A 9391-nucleotide genomic window follows, 5' to 3' on the forward strand; every position below is an offset into this window, starting at 1 on the left:
TAGAATAACAAACATATAAGTCTGTTGGGCAAAGTGTTGTATTCAGTCAATTAACATAAACTAAGCTTGTTCTCTAATAGATAGACCTAAATAGAGCACAATGCTATAAAACATCCTTGAATTACTTTTCTTTTTTTTTTTTCTTTGACAAAGTCTTGCTCTGTCACCACCCTGGAGTGCAGTGGTGCAATCTCGGCTCATTGCAACCTCTGCCTCCTAGGTTCAAGCAATTCTCCTGCCTCAGACTCCTGACTAGCTTGGACTACAGGTGTGCACCACCATGCCCAGGTTATTTTTGTATTTTTAGTACAGACAGGGTTTCACCGTGTTGGCCAGGATGGTCTGGATCTCTTGACCTCATGATCCACTCACCTCAGCCTCACAAAGTGCTGGGATTACAGGCATGAGCCATCGCACCCAGCCATTGTATCACTTTTTGTATTGAGAATGCAGTTCAAATAATAAATTCCAAATCTAGAGCACCAATTAAAAAAAGAAATCTAGAAGCCATATTATCGCCAGGCAATAATCAGAAACATGAGCCCAGACTTTTGTGTGAAAGGACAGGAAGAAAGCAAGATAGCAGGAATGGGAGGCCTTCTCCCTGTCTTTAACCTCACCTTGGCACCAATGACAGAAGTATTAACATCTTACGCCTTTAAAGCCTCACTGTTTGGGGGTGCTACATCAGAAAGCTATATGCTTCTAGGCTTTTTGTCCTCGTTGGCTTTGAAATAATCCCAGCACTTTGGAGGCCAGGGTGGGCAGATCACAAGGTCAGGAGTTCCAGACTAGCCTGTCCAACATAGTAAAACCCTGTCTCTACTAAAAATACAAAAAAATTAGCCTGGCATGGTGGCAGGTGCCTGTAATCCCAGTTACTTGGGAGGCTGAGGCAAGGAGAATCACTTGAACCTAAGAGACGAAGGTTGCAGTGAGCCAAGATCGCACCATTGCACTCCAGTTCAGACAAGAGTGTGAGACTTCATCTCAAAGCAAAACAAGAAATCAACCTCTTACAATTTGCTAACAATATCAGAATCCCTGAGCCTTGGTGTCCCTTTAAGTGTATTATAGCCCTGGGCAATTATCTCAATAATGGTATCATTGATTGATTGTTACTGTTGCTAAATTAATATTAAGAACTGAAAATAAGCCACCATTGTGCCTCATAACTGTTTCAAAATTTTGTGTAAATGCCATATTCATCAAGTTTGTAGTCTTAGCTAATACCATTTTAGAATCTAAAGGCAGATGAAGAGATCCTGATGGTATGTAGGAAAACAAGAAATCAGTATGGAATATCACATTTGCTCTCTGAGCTACATGGCTAGTATAAGGGAGGAAATATATATTAACTGTCTCAAGGATTCTCAGACAAGACAGCAGCTAACAACTCAAGTAGAAAGAATGGAAAGCCATGCCTCTAACCCCGTAAGCTTTATTCTAGAATTTCAAGTTCATGACACAAAGCCTTTACCACAGCAGGCCAAACAGGGACTAGGACGAAAGTGGCCCTCTCCTAAGTCCCTAGTGTCCTGATCATGACCTCCACTGGAGGACGTGATGAAATATATAGGTTATGAGGCAGTGAGTTCAAAGTGTAATAAGCCCGTGGCATAAAACCTACTGACTGGATGATAATGTTATCAATTTGCAGACAAAGTACAATTAATAAAGTTGTCTGTCTATTAACATATCTAGACTAGTTTAGTGTTGAAATGTGCCAGGGATCCATTCTTTTATCTCACCAGTATCTAATGAAATCGTATAAGGCAATTAAGTTTAGTCTAGTATATCAGCTTCTGCACTTGTCAATTGTTACAAAGTAATGTTATCCTTACAGTCATATCCTGAGGATTCAAAGAAAGTTTCCAATAAAGGGCTTGTTTGTGATTTTCTCTGTCTCTTGACCCCATCTATGGTCACATATTCATATTTTCATTCACATTCATTTAAGTATTTTAACTCTTATTTGAAATCAAATTTTTCTGTACCAGGACAAAGAAATAAAAATTAAATAGAAGAAATATCTAATTTTATTACCACCCCCTATTTAAGTAGATAAATAGTAAGTCTACTCACTTAGTCTGTATATTTTTGCACTCTTTGAAGCATTTGTGCCAAAGACAGTGCTTAACACATACTCACGTGATCTTCCATATTTCCTAGCTCCCATGGAATTAAAGTTGTAGCTGTGTAAAAACCTATGTAAAGGTTTAGAAAAATGTAAATAACTAGATCAAATCTTTCTAAAATATATATAACTTCCTCAGTCAATATGAATTCTCTTGATATTAATTATTAAGTACTTTGAGATTATTTGACTGTGTTTTATTATAAAGCAGTGATCTGGAAATTAAAGGTTATGTAAGATTGTCTGAAGTTTCCCATATGTGAAGATGCTCTCTGGAAATAGCACAGGTAGTCACAGGCTTCCTGAATGTGTTATGATTATCCATGTTTGTATTTGCATTCTGGTGATTTTGATTTCCTTTATATTTTACCTTCTGTACTTCACCACTCTGAAATGTTAGTTTATTTTTCAAGAACTGAACTCACCTAATCTCATGAGGCCCTACTTTTATTCACAGAAGGAAAAATAAAAATAATAAACTTTTGCCTATGAAAGTTGCATATTCTTCACATGTACCCCAAAACCTAAAATGCAATAAAATATATATTAAAAAAATAATAATAATAATGAACTTGCCCCTCCCAGGCTCCCGAAGCACATATGGATTTGCAGCTGGTCAGTATAAGGCTAATACTCTGCTAAATCACTCCCCTTCTCCTTGTGACTCAGTGAAAACAGAGGAGTGTCCTGTGTGTGCAAGGCCTCGTGATAATAACCTCACTTGGGAACTGCTTTGTGGTCGGAGACCTTCCTGTGGTTCTCACTGACCTTCCCTGAGGCATATTTATTCCAAATATCTGCACGAGTCTGACTCTGATGCATCCCTGTTTTGGCCTCAAGAAACTCCTAGTGGGCTCTCCAAGCACAGGCGCTACACTGTGGGAAATGGGGGGCGGGGTCTTGGCATTCCTGCTTCACACACTAGCTTGATCACCTCTCACTTCCCTGGCACCAAAGGGCTTCTGAGCCCAGCCTCATCCTCCAGTCGCTCTTTGCTCCAGCTCACAGCTCAGGCAGGTGCCAAGACCCCGCCTGGCACGCTCAGGGCTGTGGCTTCTCCTGGGAACGCAGGCAGCCATCCTGACCTGTCTATGCTCCTGAGGCCACCACACACCCTAGCCACTGTGGTCCCCTGAGGATGACTCTGCCCTGAGGCTCAGATCAGAAACATCCCTGGTTTCATGTGGTCACATTACCTGCACTTATGTTTGTCATCCCCAGTGGGTCGTTGTCAGGTGGGGTCTAAAACGTCTTCCTTCCCTTTACCATTGTTTTGTTACTGCTCTTCACAGGCCAAATAAAGGTTCTCCACCACTCTTTCATCACAGGCACTTCTTGTCCTGTAAGGAAGATAAAATAAGCACTTTGGTTTTCATCTGCAAAGCTATGTTTTTTAATGTGGAAAACCAACTGTTTGGTCTTCAAAAAAGATCACTTTTTTGAGTGTCTTGGAATGACAAATTTTATGCACTTGCCAGGGAATTTTAAACATTTTCTATTTCAAAACTTGGAACATGGTCCACATTACCATTAATTCCGTGATGGGGGATGTGTAGACAATGACCACACAGAAGGATGGCCAGGGGTAAATATTGTATTAGTGTGCGTTTTCAAAATGACACACATTGTAGGGAATAACACTCACTTTCGTTAATAATATACATAATTTTACCTGAAATTTCCAACAAAATGAGAAAAAAATTTAATACCTTGTACTAAAGTTTTAACGATACCACTCAAATGGTGTGAAAAGTTACATATTTTAGCCAAATCCACTATGTATATGTTACATAATAATTTAAAATTTTTTAAATCAGTTATATATATGTATGTGTATACTACACAGGTAGGTGCATATATGTGTCTTTAATTGAATTAATCCCAATTTATTTTATTACATATGTTAGGCAGATTAATAACAACTAGCAAATCGTGTAGTATTTGTAAGCACAGTATAACTATGCACTTGTTCAATATTAGTTTACAAAATATAGAACATTTCAAGAAAATGATACTTTTAGGAGTCCAAATAAATAACACTTGGCTCTTTTCCCAATGAACTGACGATGACGGAGTCTGTGAAAATATCTGGACATTAACCAGACCTCTCCCCCAGTGCTGGCCTAAGGCTGTCCTGGGGTATTATCGACTCTTCCTCTATTGCCCTGGTCTCAGGAGCCTTACCAGGTGAACACAAACAAAACAACACATCTCAGAGCTAACCTCCATGTAGAGAAGCCTAGAGCCATGGATGCAAGTGTGTGGCCACACATGTGCCTGACAGATCCAGTACAGTATTGAGGGGTGAGTGTGTGTTTTTCCACAGAAAGTCCTCTTGGAAACTTGCTGAGTGGTGCGTGTGACACTCCCCAGAAATAAAAAAGATGATGACATTCTGTTTCTAACTTTTGTTTTTAGGAAGAAACATGCAAATGCTTTAGTAAACTTTGATTACAATTAATAAAGTGCTGCCTTCTGGCAAGAACTGGAATAGGCGACTGATGATTTCATCAACTGATTGACTCCACTGGAATTTAACGAGCATTACATTGTCATGTACAGTTCTTTAAAAATAAAAGTTAAGGAACTAGATGGCCATTTGTGAACTTTAAAACATAAAGTTTTCTTTGTGCATTAAACATATACCTCACCTTGAACTGAGAAGTTTTGTAACAAAAAATCATCTGTACTGCAAGTGGTTGATGTTAGGCATGAAATGAAATTCCCACCTGAGATTGTGGGTGGAAAGTCTAAGTGCACAAGCAGGAGGCTGAAGCCTCCGCCAGTTCCTGTTTAACAAGCAGAATATAGAAAAAAGAATACGGTTGGGAATAAGTAGCTGAGTGACTAGATATTTGTCTTTTTGAACATGACGCGTTGATTAAAGCCTTCCTGCGCTTTATGCATGATTATCTGGGAGCTTCAGGCTCCTGTGGTCAGTGACTTAGAGTGGACACTGTGGAATGCGGCCCGAGGCAAGGGGCGAGCAGCAGCGATAACCTGCTGAAGGCGGAAGCCCGGGCCGCCCCCTCCCCCCGTCACCCGCGGAAGGTGCCGGAACCTGCCGGAGGCGGAAGCTCGAGCCTCCCCGTCACCCGCAGACGGTGCCGGAACCTGCCGGAGGCGGAAGTCCGGGCCCCCCAGTCACCCGCGGAAGGTGCCCGAACCTGCCGGAAGCGGAAGCCCGGGCCCCCTCGTCGCCCGCGGAAGGCGCCGTAACCTGCCGGAGGCGGAAGCCCGGGCCCCCCCGTCGCCTGCGGAAGGTGCCGGAACCTGCCGGAAGCGGAAGCCCGGGCCCCCGCATCGCCCGCGGAAGGTGCCGGAACCTGCCGGAAGCGGAAGCCCGGGCCCCCTCGTCGCCCGCGGAAGGCGCCGTAACCTGCCGGAGGCGGAAGCTCGGGCCGCCCCGTCGCCCGCGGAAGGTGCCGGAAGGCCTCTGCAGTCTCTGCGGCGGCGCCGGTGCCTGAGGAAGCACCGCTGCCCAGGAGACCTCGGCAGGGGACGGCCCTGCCCCGCGCGAGCTGGAGAGCACTCCACTCCCATGCCCTTGCGGAAGGACCGAGACCTTCCAGATCCTTCCACAGGGGCCTGTCTCCAGGCGGCGCTGCCGATGTCGGCGACATGCGTGTGGCCTTCAGTCCCCTGCCGCACCCGGCCCCCTTTCGTAATGTCCGAAGTGGCGCAATTCCTGAAGCCCCGTTCTCAGCTGACGGGCACAAAACAGCGCGCCCGGGACTGCCCGGCCCTGGGGGTCCCTGCGGAGGACCCGCCGCGCTCGCCCCGGAGGCCGCTCCGGCCCCCGAGCCCGGGCCCAGCTGCTTCCCCGCCGTCCCGGTGTCTCCGGTGCTCGTTTCCACCGTCCCTGTCTCCGCCCCGGCAGAGAACGCCCGCTAGACCCCGCAGGGCTCGACCCTGCAGACGTGGGGGGAATAAGGCAAAGTCTGCCCTCAATACGGATGCGGATTCTTCCCGTGTGTAGTGAGGTTAATGCCGATGCTTGATTCTCAGTGTTGATGGAGGACTGAAAGTATTGCAAGGGGAAGATTTTGTAAATGGAACGTAGATAAGTTACTTGCTATTTCGGTGGCGAGCAACAGAAAATAAGGAGTAAAAATAATTTAATATTAGTTTGTTTGCACATGTAAAAAATGGCTTTTTTTAAACTTTAAACATTTAGTTGATATGATTGAATTCTTCTTAGAAAGATATTTAATCTTAATAAATTCGTGGTTAAAATGGTATAACTAAAAAGATGCACATTGGGTCAAATATCAGGTGTGATATTCCTGTGACCCTCCTCACATCCCTCACTCACCTCTTCCTCTCTTATCTTTGAATCGAGGTTAATATTAAGTGTCTGTTAGCGATTTTACCACAGAAAGCCCTTTATAGAAAATAAATGATGGGCAGTGATAGTAAAAGTGATTTCAAATATAACTATGACAGCAGTGTCAATAATTCAGACTATTGTAAATTATATATTTTGATATCAGTTTAATATGCTGTGTCCTATATTGAAAACCAAAGTACACTGAATAAAAAGAAAACTAAGAAAGCAAATGTTTTGCTATTTTTCAGTTACTATGACAGGAATTATCATAGGTCGCACAATAATCAAGGATGAACTGATTCCATGCTTAGGAATCAAGAGACTGCAATTAAGTTTGTTTCAATTTTTTTGAATATTTGAATATTTTGTTATCACAAGAAGAGAGAATAAAATACAATAAGATATTTTGAGAGAAAGACAACATTTACATAGATTTATTACAGTGTATTTCTATAATTGTTCTATTTTATTATTATTTTTTTAATTTCTTACTTGCCTAATTTATAAATTCAATGTTATCATGAGTATGGATGGATCCAATGAAATAGTGTATATAAGATTCAGTGTTATTCTAAGTCTCAGGCATCCACGAGGGGTCTTGGACTGCATCGATTGTGGATGAGGGGGAGCTATTGTACTTCACTTTCTCTTGTGTCTCCCTTCAGGAAGGATCGTAGGAATGCCCCATGGAAGATTACAATCAAATATCAGCTGATTTCATCTTGTTGGGGTTCTTCCCACCATCCAGAATTGGCCTTTATCTCCTCATTCTCATTGTTCTCATTTTCCTAATGGCTCTAATTGGCAATGTGTCCATGATTCTTCTCATGTCTTCATCTTGGACACACATCTCCACACACCAATGTATATCTTACTTAAGTCAGCTCTTCCTCGTTGACCTAAATTACATCTCCACTATTGTCCCCAAGATGTTTTCTGATTTTCTGCTTGGAAACAAGTCTATCTGATTCTCTGCGGGTGGGATTTAGAGTTTCTTCTTTTTGATTTTAGCAGGTGCAGAAGTGCTGCTCCTGACATGAATGGCTTATGATCTTTATGTGGCCATTTGCATTCCTCTGAAGTATTCCAACCATATGAGCAAAAGAGGGTATGATGATAAGGCTTATCTACACTTGCGCTCACGCTTTATATATGCTCCACATCCCTGTTGTTCAGCCAGGGCCATCAATCACTTCCTCTGTGATGTCCCAGCCATGGTGACTCTGGCCTGCATGGACACCTGGGTCTATGAGGGCACAGTGTTTTTGAGCACTGCCATCTTTCTCGTGTTTCCCTTCATTGGTATTGCATGCTCCTGTGGCCGGGTTCTCCTTGCTATCTACCGCATGCACTCTGCAGAGGGGAGAAAGAAGGCCTATGTGACCTGCAGCTCCCACCTCACTGTAGTAACTTTCTACTATGTGCCTTTTGTCTACACCTATCTACATCCAAGATCCCTGCGATCTCCAACAGAGGACAAGGTTCTGGCTGCCTTCTACACCATCCTCACCCCAGCGCTCAACCCCGTGATCTACAGCCTGAGAAACAAGGAGGTGATAGAGGCGCTGACACGAGTGAGTCGGAGAAACTTCTCTACGAAAACGTAGACAAACTTTCTGCCCTAGAGTCCAAGCACTAGCTTCAAGTCAACTTAGCAGTGTACAGCAATTATGGAAAATAATATTCCATGCCCACAGTGTGGAACAAATTATGCTACAGGTATTTTAAAATTTAGTTTTCACATTATGATTGCATAAGTCAAGGTATGAATATTTTTGTATGTGTTTCTTTTTATCAAAATGTAGATCATATATTTTCCAGTTAATTGTAGGCAATTGAGTTTCATTAACATGAAGAAATCAAAATAATAAATGTCCAAACCAATCATATCATTCAGCATAATAGTTATATCATATGTTGTGTATCTCTCATTATTATTAAGAAAAGAGAACAACAAATTATTTAATATTTGAATATAAAATAGTATTTTATTTACTCCCAACTGGTAGGTATAGCTTCCTCGTTTTCCTAAAGTAATGATTTATTAATATGTTTACCTCAGGATAAATAAGTTTGGGGAGAAGCAATTTGTCTTTAGAAAAGAGTTTCTTTATAAGAGTTTCTGCAGAAGTTACAGGCTGCTGAGTGTGGAGTAGATTACTTGAACCATTTCCCAGTCGCGTTACAACACACTCAATTTTTGCCTCCTGAGTAGCCACTGGTATTCTCATACAAGACATTCTCTCTGCACAATTTCATTTCTACTTATTTTTCTCATAAATCAACAGGTCTATAGAGCTTGGGTTGGGGTTGGCTTCCCTGCTCCACTATTTTTATACCAGCTTAAGCATGTGCCTAAAAGGGCCAACATTATTTCCATAAGAGTTATCTGCTTAGGACCATTCTCTGAGTGAAAGGCCATTGCTCTCCAGAAGAGCCCATTCCTGAGAAACTTTAAATCTCTGAGGACAGGAGACAAGAAGGAAGGTGGAATGAACAAGCAAGAAAAGCCCCAGATTATCCAAGTGACAGCAGTGATGAATGACTGATATGCATTGAACCTTGAACAAGACAGATTCAAACTGTGAAGGTCCATTTACATGTGGATTTTCTTCTGCCTCTGCCACTCCTGAGATAGCAGGACCAACCTCTCCTCATCTTCCTCCTTTTCAGCCTACTTAACTTGAAGACAAGGATGAAGACCTTCATGACAAACCACTTTTCACTAAATACATTGTAAATATATTTTCTCTTTCTGTTGATTTTCTTTTTCTAGCTTACTCTACTTTAAGAATACGGTATATAAGATATATAAGACACAAAGCATGAGTTCATTGATTTATGTTATTTCTAAGGCTCCGGTCAATAGTAGGTTATCATTAGTTAGGTTTTGGGAGAGTTCAGTTATACCCAGATATGTTTTA

General features: G+C 42.2%; 1 pseudogene; it reads left to right on the plus strand.

Annotated features, from left to right (window-relative positions):
- The first annotated feature begins 7145 nt into the window (after positions 1-7145).
- Positions 7146-8074, plus strand: LOC108315861 (annotated as a pseudogene).
- The last annotated feature ends 1317 nt before the right edge of the window (positions 8075-9391 follow it).

This window comes from Cebus imitator, unplaced genomic scaffold (assembly GCF_001604975.1).
Source record: "Cebus imitator isolate Cc_AM_T3 unplaced genomic scaffold, Cebus_imitator-1.0 Scaffold179, whole genome shotgun sequence".
NCBI lineage: Eukaryota > Metazoa > Chordata > Mammalia > Primates > Cebidae > Cebus > Cebus imitator.